General features: G+C 39.7%; 1 pseudogene; it reads right to left on the bottom strand.

Annotated features, from left to right (window-relative positions):
• LOC109254480 (aldehyde oxidase 4-like) overlaps nt 1-24,909 on the bottom strand; it is a 67,440-nt pseudogene that overhangs the window by 1,732 nt on the left and 40,799 nt on the right.

Raw genomic sequence — 24,909 nt, forward strand, 5'->3', positions numbered from 1 at the left:
CAATTCAAAGGAATAAGCAAATTCAGGGAGCTGTTTCATTATTTCTTGAAAGAGTAGTTTGTTATAGACTGAACTGTGCTCTCTCAAAATTCATATCCTCAAGTCCTAACCCCTAGTACCTATGAATGTGACCATATTTGGAGATAAGGTCTTTAAATAGGGGTCTTTAAGGTGTGCCCAAATCCAATATCACTAGTGTCTTTATAAGAAAAGGAAATTAGGACACACAGAGAGAGACATCAGACATATGCACACAGAGGGGATGACCATGGGAGGGCACAGTGAGCTGGCTGTCTGCAAGCCAAAGAGAGGCCCGAGAAGAAATCAAACCTTGATCTCAGACTTCTAGTCTCCAGAACTGAGAAAATATATCTCTGTTGCTAAAGTCACCCAGTGTGTGGTAGTTTGTTATGGTAGCTCTACAAACTCACATAGAGGTCTTGATTTCTTACCTTGGTTGGTTAAATGACGGTGGGATTTTGGAAGTGCACCAAAGTGACACAGAGCTCTTCTGGTATATCAGTGACAGTAGGGATTTTGTAGTCATCTGGACTCTGAGAATAAAGCACACCTTCTGGAAATATTTCAGTTCTTCTATGGTATATAATCTCATGGCTTGGATAAATTCTCTTTCAATCTATAGGCAAAAATTTCACAGTTTATAAGTATATGATACTGATTGAATATATATTTCAATGTGACTGAAAATGGAGCTCCAAACCATAGTGAGTCATTCTTGACAGCCTAGCGTGGATTTTATGAAGGGTTCTTCAGGGTCTGGTGTTTGCCATCCTGCCTGGCCTCATCCCTAGTTCTTGCCCAGGTGCCCCACACTCCAGGTACCCGACACTTGTCAAGTTCCAGGTAATTATCAAGCCCACTAGATTTCACTCAGATCGCCAAGTCTTTGTTTTGTTTTTTGTTTTTGTTTTTAATGTTTATTTATTTTTGAGAGAGAGAGTGAGAGACAGAGCATGAGCAGGGGAGGGGCAGAGAGACACAGAATCCAAAGCAGGCTCCAGGCTCTGAGCTGTCAGCACAGAGTCCAACATGGACCTTGGGTTCACAAACCATGAGATTATGACTTGAGCTGAAGTCAGATGCTTAACTGACTGGGCCACCCAGGTGCCTCCAGAGCTCCAAGTCTTTGTAAATGCAGTTTTTCCTGATTCTCTTCACTGCTCCTTACCTCAGCTTGTCTTCCTGGAGAACTGCTTTTCATCCTCCAAGTTCCTGCCTATTTGGAGCGTGTGGATCCTCCTACCACTTCCTGGTTGGATTTAGGAAGCACTTCCTTGAGGCTCACTGAGTCTTGAACACATTCCCCCATCATGGTGGCTCTCAGAGGGCATTTTCCTTGTTTGCCTCTCTCCTCTTGCTCTCTCTCACATTTATAGACATTCTGAGGCCTTGACCTTCTTGTATTCTGTTATTAACATGTGGCCTGGTACATATTTATCTTAATAAATATCTGTTGAATTAGATGAGAATTAGCTAACATTAAAGGAACATGAACTAGAAAAATGGAACACTATTAAGTTATAATATATGGATTCTTCTCTTTATAAAATACTATGAAGAGTAGATAAATGTTAAACAAGACGTGATGAAAAAAACTTTTATCAAATTAAATATTTTTTATTAAAAGCCATTTTGAGTTCTATTTACAAACTGTTATGCTCTAAGGGGTGTCTGCCTGGAGGCTAAAAAATTGAAGGAGAGTTACTGTTTGCATTTTACTGAAATGTAAAATTAAGGAATAAGGCACACAAATTTAAAAACTGTATTTGGATATTTCCAAATGTTTGTCCCTAAAGGAAAATATCAAAGTCCAGGAGATGCAGTCTAACACACTTCTAGTTTTCTTTCCTTTTCCAGCGGGACAAATGTAGGGTTTTTCTGTCATGACATCTCCCTTTCTGCCTTTGCTTAAACAATAAAGAGGCAAGAATGAGCTGGGAGGAGGTAGAAGAAAGGGAAGGGGAGGCGACGACTGGATGAGCCATGCGAGGGTCTCAAACTTTAAAGGCTTCAGATGAATTTCAGGTGTAGGTTAAATGTGCAGATTCTGTCTCAGCCAGTTAGGATGGAACAAGTATAAGCCTGGGCTTAATTCCTGCACAGGAATGTTTCCCATAAACACTTATAAGTACTTCTACTGCAGGGTCTGAGGACCACATTTTGAGAAGCACAGAGGGATCAATAAAACTATTAGACCTTATAAAGCCCAGTGGCCAATCCAGGTAAACAAGTCTCTCAGGACTTAGGATGCTGGGAAGCTGTTGGCAGATGAAATCACCATGTGTCTGTCAAGTGCGACACCAAGCTGCTCAACCTCTCCAGCATGCTGCTCGGGTGTACACTGTGGGCTGGCTGCCTTGCCTCACCTTGGGGCAGTTGGCAGGTCTAGGGTGGGCTGATGTGGCTGGTCCACTGGCCCCACTTTCAGTAGCAAGGCTAGAAAAAAACAAAGCTCCATTAGTAGCTGGAAAGGTTTTAACTCAAAGTTTAAAAAGACTTGGGTGCAGTGGGGAGCCTGGGTGGCTTAGTCTGTTAAGCACCTGGCTTTGGCTCGGGTCATGATCTCATGGTCCATGATCTTGAGCCCCACGTCAGGCTCTGTGTTGACAGCTTGGAGCCTGGAGCCTGCTTCGGATTCTGTGTCTCCATCTCTCTCTTTGCCCCTCCCCAGCTCATGCTCTGTCTCTCTGTCTCAAAAGTAAACAAATATTAAAGAAAAGACTTTGGGGGCGCCTGGGTGGCTCAGTCGGTTGGGCGGCTGACTTCGGCTCAGGTCATGATCTCGTGGTCCGTGAGTTCCAGCCCCGCGTCGGGCTCTGTGCTGACGGCTCTGTGCTGACGGCTCGGAGCCTGGATCCTGTTTCCGATTCTGTGTCTCCCTCTCTCTGACCCTCCCCGGTTCATGCTCTGTCTCTCTCTGTCTCAAAAATAAATAAACGTTAAAAAAAATTAAAAAAAAAAAAAGACTTTGGGTGCATTAATTTTATTATTTATGACATCAAAATCAGAGTTAAATTCAACAGGAAGCAAAAAAATTGTGCTTAAGCATTTCTTTTTCTTTTATATTTCCCTAAATTGCACAGTCTGTATAAATTTAATATTAATATGAATACTAATGTAACTTTATTAATATGTACTTATATAGTGTTTCCTAAGTATGAACATATTAATATTCATGAAGAAAAATTAGAAGGCACAGAGACTTATAAAGGAGAAGTCACACATACTCCTGCCATACAAAGACATACAAAGACAATGATTGTTAACTTTTTTTTTGAATTTTCTTCCAATATTTTATCTATTTGTGTGTGTATGTAATATAATCTACATTGTAGAATACTTGCACCTGGTATAAACAATATTTGGAGGATTCTTGGAAATAATATTCTGAATGGAACTGATCAGAAGTTCCTATGGTCATGGGGTGGTCTTGGTAACGCACACCTGTCCAATGCCAAGGGCTGGGTTTATGCTGAAAGCAGCATCCATGTCAATGTCAGTCCTGAGGAGCTATTCCAAGAGACAATATATAATGGAAAAATATTATTTATTTAAAATAGATCTTTACTAAAATTTTATATGTGTTCCTGGTTCTTTCACTGGGAGGATCAAGTTGATTATTATGTACACATAGAAAACATGTCAACGTTTGTGTTTACACTATCCAGATGGTGAACACAAAAGTTGCTCTTTACCTTATGAGTCCCAGTCAGACAGTCGGCTTCAACTTCAGAACAGGATGCTCCATAAACAGAATGTGGATAGACATCACCTTCCTCCTTCTCCCAGTCCATATCTGTGTGGTAGCCTCTGAGAAGAGAAATCAGCAGTGAAAAGAAAAGGCCCTTTCCCCATGAGTGGTCTCATTGCCCCCTGGACTGTGGGGCCTGGAGATGGACAGAGCACCTACCCCATGGTTGAAGGCCTCCCTTCCCTTCTTTGGCAAGGGGGACGTGTGACCAGAGTTCTAAGAGTAGCACCGCAGACACAGGGTGAAGGTCCATCGGTGTATGACCCCTCCCCTCCAGCACATGGTTACTGGAACTGGTCAGAGTGTGTGTAGATAGCTATGGTGTCCCTCCTGGTCAGCAAACAGCTGTGGCCCCAAGGAGTCCCCGGGCCTCCCTGCCATGACCCATGACTAAGGTTAACAGTGGGCATAGCAGAGCTCCTGTGCTCTCTGGGCATCTGTTCAGGTTTATGAGTGAGCACCATCTCTGCCCAGGTGTAATCTAAACCAAAGTAAAAATGTCTTTTACTTGAAATATCCAGTAGTCAAGAGATTGATGGATTCTTCTAAGGCTTTTGCAATCTGGAAGACATGATTAGTTATGAAGAAATACAATTAGGGAAAATAATGAAAAATACCTTGAATGCTGGGCTTGCCTCCTCTTGTTTAGAACAAGCTTCCTACCCACATTCACTTATGCCTTTTATAAGCCATAGGTCATGCTTTTCAAGAGAGATGCTTAAGGGCAGCTGCTAGCTGTGCTCTGAGGCCCTCTATTTTTTTAGGTTGCACAGTATAAAGTTTGTTATTTTAAAACTCTTTTTAGCTTTTTAAATTAAGGAGGGGGCTAGACCACATTCATGTACTTTTTACATAAGTATCTACACAGATAAGTATATATACACACACATGTTTATATGTATATGTGTGTGTGCATATAGATGTATGTACTTTTACTCTGCTTTTTCTCCCCCAAATTATTTGGCTGGGTGTCTCAGTATATTGTGTCAGCTTTCCTACTGGAGTAACCTGAGTAGGGCTGGAAATAATAATACTAACTGTAAAAATAATAATAATTATTATTAAAAGTAGAGTAATCCTTTAAAAAAATATTTTTATTTATTTTTGGAGAGAGAGAGAGAATGAGCAGGGGAGGGGCAGAGAGAGACGGAGACACAGAATCTGAAGCAGGCTCCAGGCTCTGAGCTGTCAGCACACAGCCCAACACGGACTCAAACCCATGAACCATAAGATCATGACCTGAGCTGAAGCTGGATGCTTAACTAACTGAGCCACCTAGGTGCTCCCAAAATAGAGTAATCCTTTCATAGTAGGACTGCTATTATCTCTGCTGCTCTGGGGAGAAAACCAAGGTCCTGAGGGACTGTGGGGGAAACTTGTCTACTAAAGCTAGTAGTGACAGATCAGGGACAGCAACCCTAAGTTGTGTTTTACTTTACAGCCCCTGCTGTTATCATGTTCTGAAATAAACTCAAGTTTCCGTGAATACAGACATTGGTTTTGCTCTTTGGAAAGGCAGAAGTAAATGTTAATAAATGCTTTGTTTTTTGAATGGGCACCACTGATCAGCCCATGCACTGAGGGCCATCACCCATCTGCATGTATCTGTCTTTTCCTGGCAAGGATAATAAAGAGAACATTCACTCACTCCTCCCATCTTCCTGCAGGGTTTTTCCTGACGATTGGCTAAAGACGGGCCATAAGAATTTGGCAGTCATTCTAAAAGTAAATATTTGAAATGACATCAGAAGAAGAAGGCACAGGAAACAGGAAAATGTTAAATATTTAAATCAATTCTAATGTAGTCTCTCAGTTTTGTGAACCTGCTTCCCAATCCTCTAGGCAGGGTTTCTTAAAATTGAGTAATGTATGGAACCCCTTTGAGGAAACAAATATGCCTGTGGATCTCACAGTGTTGATGTCAATTATTTTTATTATAATGTTGTTTTAATATATGCTAACATAAAGCTAGGTAGCGTCTCCTTAGAGTTATAGCTCTTTTATACCTCCAAAGCAAAAATAAAATGATGAAGCAGACAAACCAATCTTTATACCAATAAAATTCAAATAACAACATTAATTTAGTTGGTTGATGATGTTGTTTCTCTGAAGCTAAATGCTGCTTGGAATGTGGAAAAAGCCTTTATTGTTCTAGCACACATATGTTGAAGCTAAGTGTGCCTACTGTGTGCCAGTCAACAGATCAATTTCCTGTCCATCCTTCTTCTTTAAAATGCCACTAAATTTTCATCTACACTTTATACCTTGCCATCATCTGCTCTTCACTGGGCAAGAAAAAAACACCAATTACCTATGAAGCCCATCTCTGCTCTTTTTTTTTTTTTTTAATTTTTTAATGTTTTTTTTTTTATTTTTGGGAGAGAGAGAGACAGAACGTGAGCAGGGAAGAGGCAGAGAGAGAGGGAAACACAGAATCTGAACTAGGCTCCAGTCTCTGAGCCATCAGCACAGACCCCGGCGCGGGGCTGGAACCCATGAATCGCGAGATCATGACCCAAGCCAAATTCAGATGCCTAACTGAGCCATCCAGGTGCCCCTCTGCCCTTTTCTTGTTGCCTTGACACAAAAGATAGTTCTTGGTCCCAAATGTGGGCAAAGAGATCTCATGGCAATACCCCACTTATAAAGTGGTCATTCTGATGATGTAAAATGTTCTTTTTAAAATTTTTAAACATTACTAGTGAAATGAAAATAAAGAGGATTGAGGTGAAATCTTGGGCCCTTGAGATTATACCTGCTGACCCTTGATATCAGTGGGCCCCAAGTTGGCTTCTACCCTTACTTCAAATACAAATCTGTTCATGTCTGCCCTTACTTATTCATCTTAGCCTCAGAACACCTCTCATGTTCCCTCTTAGTTTCTGTTCCTTCTTTTCTATTATCCACTCTTTGGGAAATGGTTTCTGACTTCTCATGTGTTAGGGAGATCCTTGTTTTCATAAATCTATCTTTCTGGTTCATTCATCTTTCAATCACTGACTTTGTTACAAATGGGTGCCTTCCAAAAGAGGGCCACATCCAAGGCAAACCGAAGTTACAGGGTTTCTGCTTGCTCAAATATCAGGTATTTGTCTCCTTATTGTGTCCTGACCTCACACTCCTATGCATAACTTTACAGTCAGCAGTCTGATAGTCTCCTAAGATAAGTGTCCCCTATTTAAGAGAGTGAGATATTGCAGAGAACAGTTTCATTTTTTTGTGACCTCCTGAACTCCTTTCTTTGTATGGAGAATTCTCTCACCTTATATTCCTTGGTAGGGTCACCTTCCTCTATTAAAGCTCTAAATGCCAGATACAAATTTTTCCAGCTTTTTTTTTTTTTTTTTTGCATTATAGAACATTTCAAAATACATAAAAGTACAGAGAATAGTGTACTAGCTCCCCTTATCCAGCTTCAACAATAAACATTTATACCCCAACCTCACCCCTCTGCTATATTTCTTACCTCTTCTACTTTGCTCCCTTCTGCTCTCTCTGCTCCAGTTCCCCTGACCTGTTGTGGCTTCTCGAGCACAGTAAGATCTTTCTGCCTACAAATACCTGCATGGCTTCTTTCCTTGCTGCATTCAGGGCCAGGCTCAAGCACTTATTCATTGTCTGCTATGAGGTCAAGCTCTCTGTGTTTCACTCACTGCTATTCTCTAAGTGTTTGTAGCAGGACCTAGCATATGACAGGTCCTCAGTACATGTAAGTCACTGTGGGATCAATAAAAGAGGTCACACAAATTTACGACTTTTCTTATGATGATTCTTCATTATAAAATATCAGAATATTTCTAAAAATATGTTGTTTCCTCTTTGTGTGTGTGTGTGTGTGTGTGTGTGTGTGTGTGTGTGTGTGTGTCCCTGCTTTATCAGTGCTTGAGATTATGCCTCATCATGTGTTGGGTGTCTCTCTGGCACCTGGGCCTGCAAGGTAACTAGAATCTGGATAAAAGATGAAAGATAGACTCAGTCACCTACGTGTTTTAACCAAATTAGAACTTCCCAGAGTGTTTCTCTTGGGTGCTAATTCTATAGTATATTAAGAGGGGTTTTATTAATTAAAATGTTTTCATGGTTAAGTAAGCTTGGCTTGTCAGAGCCTTTATTATGCCAATATGCATCATAAGCCTCTACGAGTGGGATGTAGTATGTAATATTTTCCAAACTTCTTGGCTATAGAATCCTTTTTTTTCCCCCACTGAGAACGTCATGGGATCACTGTTCCAAGGAACATACTTTGGGAATCCATGGTTCACATGATATATGGGCATATTCAACAGGCTGACATTTTCTCTTTTCATCTAGGTGTTTGTCTTTGTGGGTGACTAATGGTTAAGCAGTGGTTTTCTGGACATTGGAGGGTGGGGAGGAGAGAGGTGGTGGTGGTGGCTTTGTTGCATGATCTTTGTAAGCCACCCAATGATTCTATGAGATGGGTGGTATTTGGGTGAAGTTTTGCAGAGAGGAAACTGATCCTTAGAGAGGTTAAAAGACAGGCCAAGCCCTACCTGGAATTAGGATGTCCTATTAGTGATGGGATTACTCTGTACTTCTCTGGTGTGCTGGGGTGAGAGCAGGGAGGGACACTCTCACCTAAGACAAAAGGAGGTTGCTGAAGGTACAGCAGAACGTTAATTATGAAAAACAGCCCAGGACAAAGCACCAAATGGGAGCCTAAGAAAACTGGACTTGGAGTCTTGGCTCTGTGGGTAATTAGCTAAGTGATCTGGAACCAGCCACATGACTTCTCTTGGACTCAGTTTCATCTCCCATAAAAGAAGGGTGGGGACAAGGTCTCTTCCAGCACTGTCACCAAGGGACTGATAAATGAAAGAGAAGTCACCTGTACAGCCTTCCCATTGATGTCTATTCCCATGGACGTCACTGTGAAGATAGGATTGGGCACCATGCTGGTGCTTGCTTCAGACAGATGTATCTATGACTGGGGGATGTCTAGTTCTTGACCAGCCACCTGCCAGAGGTAGAAGAAAAATATTGTTTATTTCATTGGTTTTAAGTCCCCCCCCCCCCATTAAAAACCTTTAATTCCTTTTTGAACTGAACATAAAACCTGAGTATCCTATTGGGACAAGCATTTAAGACAGCATCTTGGGTTTTATATGCAGGTTATGAGTTTGAAGATTTTAAATGGCACTGTAAAAGATATGCTGCTTTTCAGGGACATGTGGCCAACCAAAGAATCTTTTTGTACTTTTATACCACTTTCACAGGAACCATGTAGCACTACGGTCACTCTGGGACATCTTGCTTAGTATGACACACGCAGGCAAGGTTGAGGTCCTGATCTTACTGTTTCACTTTCATCTTCTTGTGACTTACAGACAATTTAGCAGACTATGTTTCTTTTGTGGGACATTTTGCAGGCATAAGGATTTTGTTGTAAAGAAGCAGTATATGTTCAAAGAAGGCCCTGTGGATTTTTGTAATTTCCCAATTCTGAGCACACTATTAAATAATATTTTTTTTAAAGAAAGTATTTTCTTCCTATTTCTCATTTGGGAGACAAGCTTTGTCTCTCCACTCCCTGCCACCCCACCAATGGCTCCCACATTTTTGATACAAGTGTCATATTCAACACATTCTTATTTAAAAGAAAAAAAGAAGGGGAAATTTCCTACTGCAAATAATCTCTTACTCTTTAAACAGTATTTGAAATATTTCTTTGAATTAGTACATGGAGGCCAGTCATGTGGAATTCTTAAGTAGAATGTGAATTCTACAAACATAATCTCTCATCCTATTAAACACATACATTTTGAACTGAAGATCTGAATTAACATAGCATTCCTTTGAGCAGGTGCCATAAAGCTGGAAAGTATTCTTTCTTTGAAAACTGGTATCACATTTTTCAGAAGACCTTTTGTATGCAGGAAGAATATATCACATATTTCCTCAATTCTAACACCCAGTCCTTCGCTTTGCAGTTCCGCATTGCTGAAATCAAGATGAGTCTTATAATTGATCTGTGCACTTAAAATGATGGTATTTCTCCTGCTCAACAAAGAACACAGTTGCTAGGCTGATGGTAAGGTGCTACACTTTTCTATAGTGGAGAGGATGGGCACTAATCTTACCTGAATCATTTTGGTGTGATGGCCTTGTCCCATTTCACAGCCACCATGAGTCACCAGGACAGAGTCATCAAAACAGATGTGGATTAGAGCGGCAGCCTGGGGGAAATAACTGCACCAGTTTGGAAACTGATATGGCCAAATGTTGCTGAGAGTTTAGCTGAGGTTGCCAGATGAACAGTTTTGCTTTATTGACCCAATGTATCACTGTTCATACTGGAAAAGAAAGCCATTGTAGGTGGCAACAGACAACCCCTTTCAATAACTCCCACACTTAAAAACCATAGATGTTGATGTATGAATAGTGGCTCATCTCCCCTCCAACCAGTCTCCTGCATACTGGAGGCCTTGTGTAATTGATTTAGGCCTCTGCAAAACCCCAACTTGCACAATAGTCTATTATTCTTCCCTTGTAGGACATGAAAATTAATTTTAGAGCAAATAGAACTTGTATAAATAATTTCCAGGCACAAATTGTCTTGGATACTAGAGGAGTTGGAAGATATTGAGATGTTTTAATGGTTTCCAAATGCTGCTGACCCTCAGGATCAGGGTAGGGAAAAAGTATGGGTCCCATTCTGGAAATTCCAACCCAGTAGAAGATTGGAGGAAGGGCCTAAGTATCCATTTTTTAAGCTCCCAGGTGACTTTGGTGCTTGGTCAGATTTGGGATCCATTGATTTAGTCCAAATTCTTCACTTTGCACATGGGGCAATAGAAGCCTAGGGAGGAGGAGAATGGCCAGACTCACATGCCTAATTTGTAATAGAGTCAAGACTGGAACCCATAACTCTTAGCTTGAGTCCAGTGTCCTCCACACCTATGCCAGGCTGGCTCCTTCAAACTAGCGGCTGTTGTCTTTCTCTGGGGCTGGCTGCTCTAGTGGAAGAATCCATAGTCTAGGGACCAGGCCATAGGAGGGAGGAGGCTGGGCTATGTTGCTGTATTGGGTGGTTCTGCAAGTCACTGTAATTTTCCTTTACAGAAATCCCTTTCATATGCTGGTGCACATGGCCCAACATCCTGCATGGGCTTCCTTGGGGCCTCTACCCCCTGTGTTGATGCCTGTGTCCCTGCTACGAAGCATAGAAAATATCAACTAATTTACCTATGCTAGTTTCCTGAGTCTGCAACTGTATTCTCAGAACTGTCAAGTTCTCTCCAAGAACTTTTAAACTTTGTATTTTCACCTTATGGTAATTTAACAAGAGTAATGGATAACCAGATACCAGTGAGTATTGCCACATGCTTTCAGAGCCCATGTTAGATTTTATGGTGATGACTGTATAAGCACCAAGTAGGACTACTTTAATAATGGGGTATATTAGAGATGATAAGAGGTGGGACAGTGAGTCATCACACCATACAGAGGCATTTGGGATAAAGACTTCAAAATGCCTTGTGCAGCAGCAGCCAGAACTACCATCATTTTATGAGTGAGGATGTAGTTTTAAAGAAGCAACATCATCTACTACATTAAGTTAACATTACTATTTTCTTACTGGCACTTATGATACTATTTTTAGGTAATTTCCAACGTTGTTTGTATTTCATAAGGGCCTAAGAGCTATAAGAAGTTTATTCCTTGCTTTGAGTTTATACACAGATAAATAATATTAAAGTAAATAATTTAAGTGGTCATTGAGAATCTACAAAAATTTTTTCCTTTAAAGGGGGTCTGCATATTATTCTGACTTGAGAAACGCTACCTGGGGGAAACAGCACCTACTCCCAGAAGGGCAGCCTTCGCCTCCTGGCCTTCTCCTCTCTCCCTCTCATTTTGCTTTTTGCCTTGTTAGTGGACCCCAGGGGAGACTGTGTACAGAAGATAACTGGGTAAGAGACAGCTCGGCCACACCTCATTCACACCATGAAGGAGGCCTCCCATCTTCCTTCCTTGGCATGGGTTGGTTAAGGGGACATTTCAGAGATCGATGGGGATGGAAGCAAAAAAAATAGAAGAATCAGAAACAGAACTCTATGAAAAACTGTTAAAGATGAAACGAAAGAGAAGGCACAGCAGTCACTGAGCTTTAATATAGTAACTTCAAATTCCTGTGTGAATGGGGCAGGTCTGTCTGTTCTCTTTGTTTCTTCAAATGACCCCACTGCTGCTGCTAAGAATTTAAGGAGGACAGAAAGAGATCCTCTTATTTCCCCCAATTCTCTCATGGATTTGAAATTAGACCTCAAACCCCAATACTCGTGTCTAGGGCTCTGCTCTAGGTCAGACCCCTTGAGCTGGACTTTATCTGCTCATCATTTTCGAGTCCCTGGTAGTGTGTTGCACCAGATCTGCCCTGATACCTGTGGTCCCCAATGCTTGCCTAAATCCACTTTGTTTCCTGCTTTAGGAAACCTCCCCAGTTTCTTCTTTCTCCCCACAGGGGACCATCCCCAGTTGCATACAGTTGCCATTTTCAGACAGTCAGTCATGTGGAAAACTGTTTCTGGTGAGAAGAAGACACCTCTCTCAACCTCACCTGACTGTAGTCGGCCACAGGGACCCAGTGGTAAATTTTCTGGGGACCATGGCAAGCCTCCTCTTCTTCCAGTAGTTCTTTTTGTTAAATTCCTTCACAGTGAGTTCCCTACCATAGGATGAAGATTTCTCCAGACATTCTTTCCAACATCTTCACAAGGGCTCTGGATTAAATGTCTGCTTATAAGTTGTTTTGCTAATCCTTTTATACATGTTCATTTCTTTAACCTGAGAGACAATAACATGGATTTTAAGGGTATATGCTTATTCTATTACAAAGCATACATTTTTGTTATACACCCGATATGAAGAAAGTTTTTCTAAAAAATGGCTGTAAATATGCAAGTGCAAGTATACACGTATAAACATACAATTATAACAATAATTATACTAACAGTAGAAACTACTGGTGAATACTTCATATGTTCCATATCTCAATTAACTTCACCATAATTCTGAGAAATAGCAGGTACCAACTATTATGAGCCCTGTCACAAGTTTTGTTAGTGGTGAGACAAAATTTTGACTCAAAATTATTCTACTCACACACAACATTTCAAGTTCAAATTAGCTCCACAAAATCTTGAACTGTGGTAGAATGTTTGCATAAATGGCAATCATTCCATTCTCTGTATTCATGCCTTTAGGTGGTTTCACCCTGACTCTGGGATTGGCCATATGACTTGCTTGGGCCAAAGGGACAATACGTATTAACACAGGCAGACACTTGAAAAGGGATTGTGCATTAGGGCTGGCCACATTCTTGTCACTCTTGGGAACTCTGTAACTACTACCATAAGAACTATTCTGGGTTAGTCTACTGGAGGATGAAATCTGAAGTTGACATGATCCTTCCCAGCTGAGATCTCTCCTAGACTAATCAGCCCAGTGATCACCAGACATGTAGGTAAAGCTGTCTTAGACCATAAAGCTGCAGTGGAGCTGGCCCAGAAGAGCTACCCAGCTGACCTTCAGAACCAGAGGAAATGCTTTCTGTTGTTTTAAGTCCATTACATTTTGTGGTTGACTTGTTAATATCAAAAGCTGATACGCAGTGTACTTTATTTCTTTGAATCTGTTTAGAAGCCAATATAATGCTATATGTCAATACTCAAGATATATTTGAACCAGTGATGTCAAAGTTTTGTTAGGGGGTTCTGACTTACTACCTCTTCAGGTGGTAAGTTATGCTGAGAAGCCACAGCAGTTATGTAAGCTACCACTATCACTGAGCCTTGGGGAAGCCAAATCCTCGAAGGCAGTGTTGGATGGCAAATTTGTTTTGCAAGGCCTACCCTGGCACCGAAAATTATGAATATAATATGAATTTTCAGATTTCATCACAATGAACTTTGTTACCTGAATTAAAGCAAAACAAAACAAAACTTCTCATCTATCAAATATTCAAAACCACTAAACCAAATTTTATCTCTAACTAGAATTCTTCACAGAATTTATCTACTTTATATGATAAATATTCATATGAATAAAGTATGGCACATACAGCTCAACTGGTAACCTATGGAAAAGGCATATTTCTTACTGACTCAGATTAATAAGGAGTGCATCTGCTATTAATACTCACATCAGCAGCTTTGATCACACCGTTGTTGATGAATCCAATCTGCAAAGTGATATCAGTAAAATCAACTTCTCAATACAACCATGCTTCTAAACAAACACATCTGATCACAGTTGTCAGTCTACCTAACTTATGAACATGATTTGACGTGACAGTTACTTGGAGGGACATGGAAGCTGATGCCCCATTTGACTAGGATTCCAGCAGAAAGTCTTGATCAGTTTTAGGCAGCATCCAAATACTCCTTGCAAGTGGTGTGGAATTTAGTAATTGTCTTTACTGTCGGTTGGTTATCACTGAACAATGTTTTAGGCGTTTCCTAAAAGTTTTTATCTCACTCACTTTGTATTTTCCGAGGAATGGGTGGTGGCCACCAGTTATCAGCATGTCATCATCACACTCTAGAAAATACCAATTGGGTGGCCAGCCCTAGGGGAAATGACTCTGTTAATATGCTGGATGCTTCATAAATTGTAGAAGCAAAGAGATGGGGGAAGGGGGCTTGAGATAATCAGGCTTAGTGGTTTCAATGGGGGTAGTCACATGCTTTAAACAACAATTTAAAAGTTTGTGGGGACGTTAAAATTCACAACAACAACTAAAACACCCCATGCCTACTATTATTATTCTGGTTTAGTCATATCTAAGAATTTATATATCCAAATTATACATTATTTCGTTATAAGTTACTTTCCTTTAATTTTTTACACAGCATTAAGGCATTGTGTGATTATTTTGCAGTTATGTGTATAAGCAGGTTATATTATTATGAACTTTACTTTGGGATATTAAAAGGGGCATTAAAACACCTTAGGAGGATGTGAGGCTGGAAAGGTTGAGAACCAATGATTTGTTGAACTCAGCCTCCTTTGCATTCAGGCTCCTTGTTCATAGAATGCCCATTGAGGGCACCTCTGGCTTCTGAGGGGATACCCCCAGTGCCTGCAAACTTATAATTATAAGGCAATCTTTTCTATTGTTGCAAAGTGCCAATGAACTAAGGTGTTCACAGTTTTTCTTTCTGTAGTGGTAGCCTGGGACAAGTTAAGTTTGTCTTGAATATTTAGTGAAGTTTGGTAGTTACAAGGTTCACAAAAGTCATGGCTATTCCTGTGTCTGTTTATTCCCTCTGCATGATGCAGAGGCTAAGTGAACATTCCCAGGAGCAGAAGACGCTAGTGTATTTCATGACAAAACATGTTCCCTGTAAGGTTAAGGTTTTGATCCTCCCTCTACTCAGATAATTTCAGCTTGATTTATTTTAATGATTTAAAACATAAACATTTTGGGGCGCCTGGGTGGCTCAGTCGGTTAAGCGGCCGACTTCGGCTCAGGTCATGATCTCATGGTCCGTGAGTTCGAGCCCTGCATTGGGCTTTGTGCTGACAGCTCAGAGCCTGGAGCCTGTTTCAGATTCTGTGTCTCCCTCTCTCTGACCCTCCCCCGTTCATGCTCTGTCTCTCTCTGTCTCAAAAATAAATAAAACGTTAAAAAACATAAATAAATAAAACATAAACATTTTAAAGAATTAAAGTCAATGAAAAAGCAATACATGTTACATCTGAGTCAAAACTTATAGTGATTACATCTATTTTACACAAAAATCTTGTAAGACAGGTAGATTACTTTCACCAATTTGTGGGTGAGGAAACTGAGGGGGCTTGTCAAGGTGACCTTGTGAGTGAGTGGCAGTTCAAGAGCAGGGCTTGAACACAGATCTTCTGGCTCAGGTCCAGCGTTCTTCACCACATGCTAAACATACCCTTTGGAGATGAGAGTCTATGACCAGTGGGACAAAAGCAAGCCATGGTACAGGACTAGAAGGACATGATGGCATTGGCACAGCCAGGACTGCTGACAGTCACAGCTGTTATGGTGACTCTTACTTGTTGGTGGACCAAGGCACTGACAGCTCCTAGTGATGGGGTTTTGGAGTGGTGGGGTCTGGAGCTGATGGCCAAGAAATGATTTTTTAGACGTCTTTGATGCAATGATTTTATTAAAGCATGGGGACAGGACTGGGGTTGTGAAGAATGATTGGTTATATACTATGGAGTTATGGGAGGTAAAGGCAAAAGAGAGGCCTCCAGAAGGACTTTCATATGCTAAAGAGGACTCAGAAGATACCAGAGGCCTTGCTATTGTCAAGCTAAAGTTATTTTCCCTCTGGTAAGGCATTAACATTAAGACAGTAGGGAGTTCTGGAGAAATGTTCTGCTCTGTATTTGCCTAAAGTATTTACAAATGGGCTGCAGGTTATAAGAAAATTTAATTTTATCTACCATTTCCTTCTTAACTTAAAAAAAGTTTTTTTAGGGGCGCCTGGGTGGCTCAGTCGGTTGAGTGATCAACTTCAGCTCAGGTCATGATCTCACAGCTCGTGAGTTTGAGCCCCGCGTTGGGCTATGTGCTGACAGTGTGGAGCCTACTTTAGATTCTGTATCTCTCTCTCTTTCTGCCCCTAACCCACTCGCATTCTGTCTCTGTCCCTCTCAAAAGTAAATAAAACATTAAAAAAAATTTTTTTTAAATTTTTAATGTTTATTTACTTTTGAGAGAGTGAGAGAGAGACAGAGCACAAGTGTGGGAGGGGCAAAGAGAAAGGGAGACACAGAATCCGAACAGGCTCCAGGCTTTGAGCTGTCAGCACAGAGCCTGATGCTGGGCTTGAACCCACAGATCATGAGATCATGACCTGAAATGAAGTTGGATGCTTAACTGACTCAGCCACCTAAGTGCCCCCATTTCCTTCTTATCTTTGTTTCCCACATCACTATAGAGGGGAGGGTAATGTTGGGGCTCCAGGAAACTGAGTCTATAGGTTTCTGGAGATTAGGCTATTGATAAGATAGCCTTTTTCTTGTAATCTACGAAGACATTTGTAAACTGATGGAGACTCATGTCCTGCATGATTGTGATCTCTATCAGTTAACTATTTGTTTTCTCCTTTCCTTTGTTCTTAGGCAGCCAGGAGTGCCTGAGGAATGTCACACATAACCCTTGCCTTATGCTCCCTCATCACTAGCAGAGCAGGCTTGGTTACTCCAAACACTCCTCCAGTTCTTTCCATGTGGCAGGTGATTCTACTCCTTGGAACATTTAATGCTGCAGCCACAAATTCCTGCAAGAGGTTGAGTCCCCAAAGCCACATAAGTGCAATTTAATAGTTTATTTCCTCACCCATGTACCATTATCTAGCCCTCTGCCTAGTCAAAGAAACTCAGTTATTTAGCACTTAGAATATTTACAAATTTGTGCAACCATCACCATAATCTAATTTTAGAACATTTTAAGCATCCTCAAAGAAACCTGGATCTACCAAGCAGTGACTCCTTATCTTCCTCCAGTCCCCTAGTACTAGACAACTACTAATCTACTTTTTGTCTCCATAGATTTGCCTGTTTGGAACATTTCATATAAATGTAATCTTACAATATGTGGTCTTTTGTGGTCTGGCTTCTTTAACTTGGCATAATGTTGTCAAGGTTCATTCATGTTGTAGCATGGAATAGTACTCCATTCTTTTTTATGGCTGCGTAATATTCCAAAGTAGAGATATACCATATTTTGCTTACCCATTCATCAATTGATGGACATTTGGGTTGTTTCTACTTTTGGCTATTCGTGTATAAATTTTTGTGTGGACACATGCCTTTAATTCTCTTGGGTAGATACCTAGTTATGGAATTGTTGGGTTATGTAGTCACCATCTTTAACATCCTTAGAAACTGCCATGGTATTTTCCAAAAATGGCTGTGCCATTTTTCATGCCCACCAGCAATGTATGAAGATTTCAATTTCTCCACATCTTTATCAATAGTTATTACTGTCTTATGATTTATACTCATTCTAGTGCATGTGAAGTTGTATCTCACTATAGTTTTGATTTGCATTTCTCTGGTGACTAAGGCTGTGAGCATCTTTTCATGTGCTTGTTAGTCATTCTTAGACCTTCTCTGTTTATACAAATCCTTTATTGGGACTGCTTTTGATACTGACCCAGGTTCTGGGCTGTGAGCTGTGACTGTCCTGTGCCCCAGTTACCCCTGGGAAATGCCTCACGAAGTTGACTAATCATACCTTAGAAGGTATTGTTGGTAGGCAGCAATGGTGACTTGGGAGGACATACATGTTATCCATTTGGAGCCCAGAGCTACATACTCTCTGTCAAAAGAGACTTCAGAGGTGATCTTTATCATCTCCTTCAATTTATAGAAAAAGATATTGGTGCTTGGCAGCTTGTGGGAGATCACATGGCTTTTTAGGGGCAAAACCATAACTCCTCACTCCTATGCTGTTCCACTTTAAAACTTGTAACCACAGAGGCCCCAGTCACATCCCAGCTCAACATCAGTCCTCTCAGACTTTCATTTTGCCTTGAATAGCAGCTTCCTCCTCACATTGAGTCTATCCATCCCTTTAGGACCCCACAGCACCAACTCACTCTGCTCCACCAGGAAGCCATCAGCTTTCCCCCTCAGTGATGCTCTTCATTACTCCTCCTCCCAGTATAAATATTTAAATATCCTCCTGTGCCAGGCACAATTCTAGGCCCAACAACTCCACATTTCAGAAGAGGGGAATTTCAGAGAATCCTTTACTTGCCTAGGTGCAGCCATGCCTTATATCTCAACCACTGGACTAGGATTGGAAATCATCTGCCAGTGCACAGGAAATGCAATAGCTTTACTGGTGCATCACTAATACATGAAAATATTCAGACAAAGAAGCAACACAAATGAACTACAAAGGGAGATTTAAATATAATACTAAGGCTTTGACCTCCCTGAGATTAGGTTTTTCACCATCAATTGTTATAAGGGTAATATAAATCTTGCCCTAAATTTTGGAAGGTAGCAAAATATTTTCCCTTTCAGGGAAATATTGCCCCATTTTTCTTCATTCTGGACTATAGCTAATATGAAATACACAGAGCATACTCAGAGGCATAGAAGTGGAAGGAATCGAAAGTCCTCTAGAGCAGAGTGCCTGGTTGTCAGGGCCTCACAGCCTACCGTCATCTGGAGTCTCATTTTCCAAAAATATCCAGTTACTTGCACATGGCTTGAAAACTGGGTTCCAAGCTGTAACGCCATTTCTTTATCTTCTTCTTTTGGGATAGCCAAGATAGTTTGCATTTCCATGTAAAAATTTTCCTGCTCTTCTATGTGGACCTCACCTGTAAGGCATAAACACAGGACAATGTTCAGTTGAAAGTCCCAGACTGGGGGCTCTCAGTGATATTTGGTTTATGGGGAGCAAGTTGCTTTAGTTTGTGGAGAGCTGGACTTTTATCATTTGGTTAAACCACTTTTTTCTTTATTTTTTTAAAATGTTTATTTATTTATTTTTGGAGAGAGGGAGAGGCAGAGAGAGAAAGGAAGAGAGAGAGAATCCCAAGCAGGTTCCATGCTCAGCATGGCCAAGCCTGACCCGGGGCTCAATCTCATGACCATGAGATTATGACCTGAGCAGATATCAAGAGTCAGATGCTTAAGCAGCTGAGCCACCCCGGTGCCCTTAAACTACTTTTTTCTAATTAATCTTCATTGTGCACAAACAGCTGTATGACCCTGGGTCATTCCCTTCCTCTCTCTTGGCCTCAGTTTCCTCATCTGTCAAGTGGGATGGTGAGATCCATGATGTGCTGGACTTGAGCATACAGACAAACCTGGCCACATGTCCAGGCACTGTCATCTCTTTGTTCGGTGACTTTGGCCAAGGTATTAAACTGTCATTTCCTCTTCTGTAAAATCAGGGTGGAGGTGGGTTAATAATAATATGTACCTCAGTTAGGTGATATTAGAATTATTGAATTAAAGAAGATAAGTAGCTTGTAAAAGGACACAAAGATTTAAAATGGCAAAGCTGAGGGGGCGCCTGGGTGGCTCAGTCAGTCTTGCAGGTCATGGGTTTGAAGCCTGAGTCATGGGTTTCAGGCTCAGGTCATGGTCTTGCAGTTCATGGGTTTGAGGCCTGAGTCAGGCTCAGTGCTGACAGTGCAGAGCCCAATTGGGACTCTCTTTCTTTCTCCCTCTCTCTCTGTCCCTTCCTGCCTCTCGCTGTCTCTCTCAAAATAAATAAATAAACTTAAAAAAGAAAAGGCAAAGTTGAGGTTGTTTCTTTCCCTAAAACCAGCCAGCTCTTGCTGGTTTAGCTGATACTTTGGCTTGCCCAGTACATCCTTATCCTTACCATTTTGTAGGTTATACCAGAAGAGGCATTTGGCCCTAGTTTAAATACTTGGAAGGCATTTTTACTTTAAAATGAAATAAAGTACTAAATACTTCAGTATTTTCACTTTAAAACTAGCCAGTGTATGTCAACTATAATTCAATTAAGAATAGCAACAACAAAAATTAGCCAAAAGATTCCTGTGCTGTTAAAATAAGTGAAGAGTTATTTTTGCCAGGAGTCGAAGGATTTCTTGAAATTATTTCTTGGGGCAACAAAATGTGAGTGATGCAAAATGGTTAAAAAAAAAAAAGCACTCTTCCAGATTTTAGCAAAAGACTAAAAGCTTATAGAACTCTCCATTCTAGTTATTTAGAAGAGGGTACTAAGTTCTGTGAAAATTACTATTTTCTTTTACCTAAGACCGATAGTAATTCTCTTAGGAAATAACTGTGCTTCTCAACCCTGGTTACACATTAGAGTCATCTGGGGAATGTTTAGATAAATACTGATGCTCTCATCCTGTACTCCAGTTCTGATTTCATTGGTCTGAGATGGGATTTTGGTATTGGTATTTAACAAAAATATATATACTAACTAGGTCTTTGCCAGTGTAGTAAGTCAAAGCAGACAAACAAAGAAATAAATTATAGTATCAAGATTGGAAAAGGTAAATAAAACTGTCATGATATGTTTGTGTGTACAGAAAATTGAAGAGAATCTATAAGACTATTAAAACAGTAAGTGCATTTAGTAAAGTTCTTAGATATAAGGTCAGTGTATAAAAGCTAATTGTGTTTTTATGTATTAGACACAAGCAAGTAGAAAATTAAATAAAAATATCATTTAAAACAGCATTATAAAACACCAAATACTAGGTATAAATATTAGAAAGGATGTGCAAGATCTCTATATAAAAACTGCAAAGTTACTGAGAGAAATTAAAGTAAATCTGAGTAAAAGGTGGTATCTATCATATTCATGGATTTAAATGTAATACTGTTAAGATTTTGAGTCTCTCAAGTTGATATTGTTTCAATGCAATACAAGTCAAAATCCCAGCAAGTTATTTTTTAGTAAAAATTGATGAACTGATAAATGTATATGGAAATGCAAAGAACCTAAAACAGCTAAGGTCATATTGAGAAAGAAGTAGGAAAATGACATTATACTCTCAGATTTCAAGACTTACTATAGAGTTATAGCAAGTAAGACAGTGAGGTCTATTACAAATACAGATAAACAGATGAATGGAATATCAGTTCAGAAATAGAACAACACATATGTAGACACATGGAAAATAATAAAAGCTGCACTGCAATTCAATAAAGGAAAAAATAGTTTTAATAGATGGTGTTAGGTCAATTGGATATACACTTGAACAAAACTGAAACTTTACCCCTGCATCATGCCATATAGAAAAATTAATTTGAGATGGATCAGAGACCTAAACATCAAGGCTAAAGCATTTTATCAAGCTTCTAGGACAAAACAGAAAAATATCTTCATAACCTTTGGATAGGCAAGAATTTCTTCATGGGCACAACAGCATTAACCATTAAGAAAAGACTGATAAATTGTACTTCATTAAAATCAAGAACTTTTGTTGATGAAAAAGAATTGTGAAGACAGTGAACATGCAATCCACAGGTTGGGAGAAGATATGTATGATACTTCTAATCAACAAAGAACTTACACCAAAAACATGGAAACTTTCTATTAATTTGTAAGTAAATCAATTACTTATTATATTAGTAATTACATTAAAAATAATTATATATACTTACAGCAATATAATTATAATATTAATTTAATGATCACTTTTAGTTAATTAAAAAAACAGGCAAAAGGCTTGAACAAATATCTCATAAAAGAGAATATAAAAATGGTCAATACACATATGAGAAGGGTTCAGTATCAACAGTCATGAAAGAAATTTAATTGAATCCACAAAGAGATACTACTTCATCAGATTAGATAAAACTAAAAAGACTGATAACAACAGAACAATGCAATTCTCATGATTGCTAATAAGAGTATAACTGGAATATATTTTTTTTCAATATTTGGCATTAACTACTAAAGGTAAACATATAAAAACACTATTATTTGGCATTTCTACTCCTGGGTATATTTCATTGGAAATGAGTGCTTATGTTCACAAAAAGATATGTATAAATTATAGAAATTTTATTAATAACATACTCAAGTTGAAAATAGCTCAGTAGTGCATCAGTAGTAGAATGGATAAATAAATTGTGGAAGATTTATATAATGGAATACTCCTGTACAATGAAGAACTACTATCGATCTATGCAACAACATGGATGAATTTTCCACACTCAATGTTGAATAAAAGAAGTAGGCACAAAGAAAGTTATATTATAAGATTTCATTAATATGAGGTTCAGAAGAGGTAAAACTTTGGAAGGGTTACTGACTGAGAAGGAGCAAGAGGAAGCTTTCTGGGGGTGCTGGAAGTGTTCTAAATATGTTTTTATTAAGAAAGGATGCTGAATTTTGTCAAATGCTTTTTCTGCATCTATTGGCAGGAGCATATGGTTCTTATCCTTTCTTTTATTAATGTGGTGTATCACATTGATTGATTTGCAAATATTGAACCAGTCCTGCAGCCCAGGAATGAATCCCACTTGATCATGGTGAATGATTCTTTTTATATGCTGTTGAATTCGATTTGCTAGTATCTTGTTAAGAATTTCTACATCCATGTTCATCAGGGATATTGGCCTGTAATTCTCCTTTTTTGTGGGGTCTACATCTGGTTTGGGAATCAAGGTAATGCTGGTTTCATAGAATGAGTATGGAAGTTTTCCTTCTGTTTTTATTTTTTGGAATACCTTGAGAAGGATATGTATTAATTCCACTTTAAATGTCTGGTAGAATTCCCCAGGGAAGCCATCTGGCCCAGTACTCTTATTTGTTGGGAGATTTTTTTTTTTTCAACGTTTTTTATTTATTTTTGGGACAGAGAGAGACAGAGCATGAACGGGGGAGGGGCAGAGAGAGAGGGAGACACAGAATCGGAAACAGGCTCCAGGCTCCGAGCCATCAGCCCAGAGCCTGACGCGGGGCTCGAACTCACGGACTGCGAGATCGTGACCTGGCTGAAGTCAGACGCTTAACCGACTGCACCACCCAGGCGCCCCTTGTTGGGAGATTTTTGATAACTGATTGAATTTCTTCACTAATTATGGGTGTGTTCAAATTTTCTATTTCTTCCCATTTGAGTTTTGGTAGTGTGTGGGTGTCTAAGAATTTGTCCATTTTTTCCAGGTTGTCCAGTTTGCTGGCATATAATTTTTCATAGTATTCTCTGATAATTGCTTGTATTTCTGGGAGATTGGTTGTGATAAATCCATTTTCATTCATGGTTTTATATATTTGGGTCCTCTCTCTTTTCTTTTTGAGAAGTCTGGCTAGGAGTTTATCAATTTTGTTTATTTTTTCAAAAAACCAACTCGTAGTTTCATTAATCTGTTCTACTGGTTTTTTTGGATTCTATATTGTTTATTTCTGCTCTGATATTTATTATTTCTCTTCTTCTGCTGGCTTTGGGGTTTCTTTGTTGTTCTGCTTCTAGTTCCTTTAGGTGTGCTTTTAGATTTTGTATTTGGGATTTTTCTTGTTTCTTGAGATAGGTCTGGATTGCAATGTATTTACCTCTTAGGGCTGCCTTTGCTGCATCCCAAAGGGTTTGGATTGTTGTTTTTTCATTTTCATTTGTTTCCATATATTTTTAAATTTCTTCTTTAATTGCCTGATTGATTCATCCATTCTTTAGTAGGATGTTCTTTAACCTCCATGTGTTTGAAGGTTTTCCAAACTTTTTCCTGTGGTTGATTTCAAGGTTCATAGCATTGTGATCCAAAAGTGTGCATGGTATGATATCAATTCTTTTATATTTATTGTGGGCTGTTTTGTGACCCGGTATGTGATCTATCTTGGAGAATGTTCCATGTGCACTTGAGAAGAATGTGTATTCTGCTGCTTTAGGATGAAAAGTTCTAAATATATCTGTCAAGTCCATCTGGTCCAGTGTATCATTCAGGGCCATTGTTTCTTTATTGATTTTCTGTCTAGATGATCTGTCCATTCCTTTAAGTGGAATATTAAAGTCTCCTGCAATTACCACATTCTTACCAATAAGATTGCTTATGTTTGTGATTTATATATTTGGGTGCTTCCGAATTCAGTGCATAAACATTTATAATTGTTAGCTCTCCTTGATGGATAGACCCCATAATTATGATATAATGCCCTTCTTCATCTCTTGTTACAGCCTTTAGCTTAAAATCTAGTTTGTCTGGGGGTGCCTGGGTGGCTCAGTCAGTTGGGCGACCGACTTCGGCTCAGGTCATGATCTTGCAGTTTGTGAGTTCGAGCCGTGCGTCAGGCTCTGTGCTGACAGCTCAGAGCCTGGAGCCTACTTCAGATTCTGTGTTTCCCCCCTCTCTCTACCCCTCCCCTGCCCACACTCTGTGTCTGTCTCTCAATAATAAATAAACATTAAAAAAATTAAAATCTAGTTTGTCTAAGTATGGATACTCCAGTTTTCTTTTGACTTCTAGTAGCATGATGGTTCTCCAACCCCTCACTTTCTTTTTTTATTTTTTTTTTATTTTTTTTTAACGTTTATTTATTTTTGAGACAGAGAGAGACACAGCATGAACGGGGGAGGGGCAGAGAGAGAGGGAGACACAGAATCGGAAGCAAGCTCCAGGCTCTGAGCCATCAGCCCAGAGCCCGACGCGGGGCTCGAACTCGCGGACCGCAAGATCGT

Source organism: Panthera pardus, unplaced genomic scaffold, assembly GCF_024362965.1.
Source record: "Panthera pardus isolate Hobbes unplaced genomic scaffold, ASM2436296v1 HiC_scaffold_10, whole genome shotgun sequence".
Taxonomy (NCBI): Eukaryota; Metazoa; Chordata; class Mammalia; order Carnivora; family Felidae; genus Panthera; species Panthera pardus.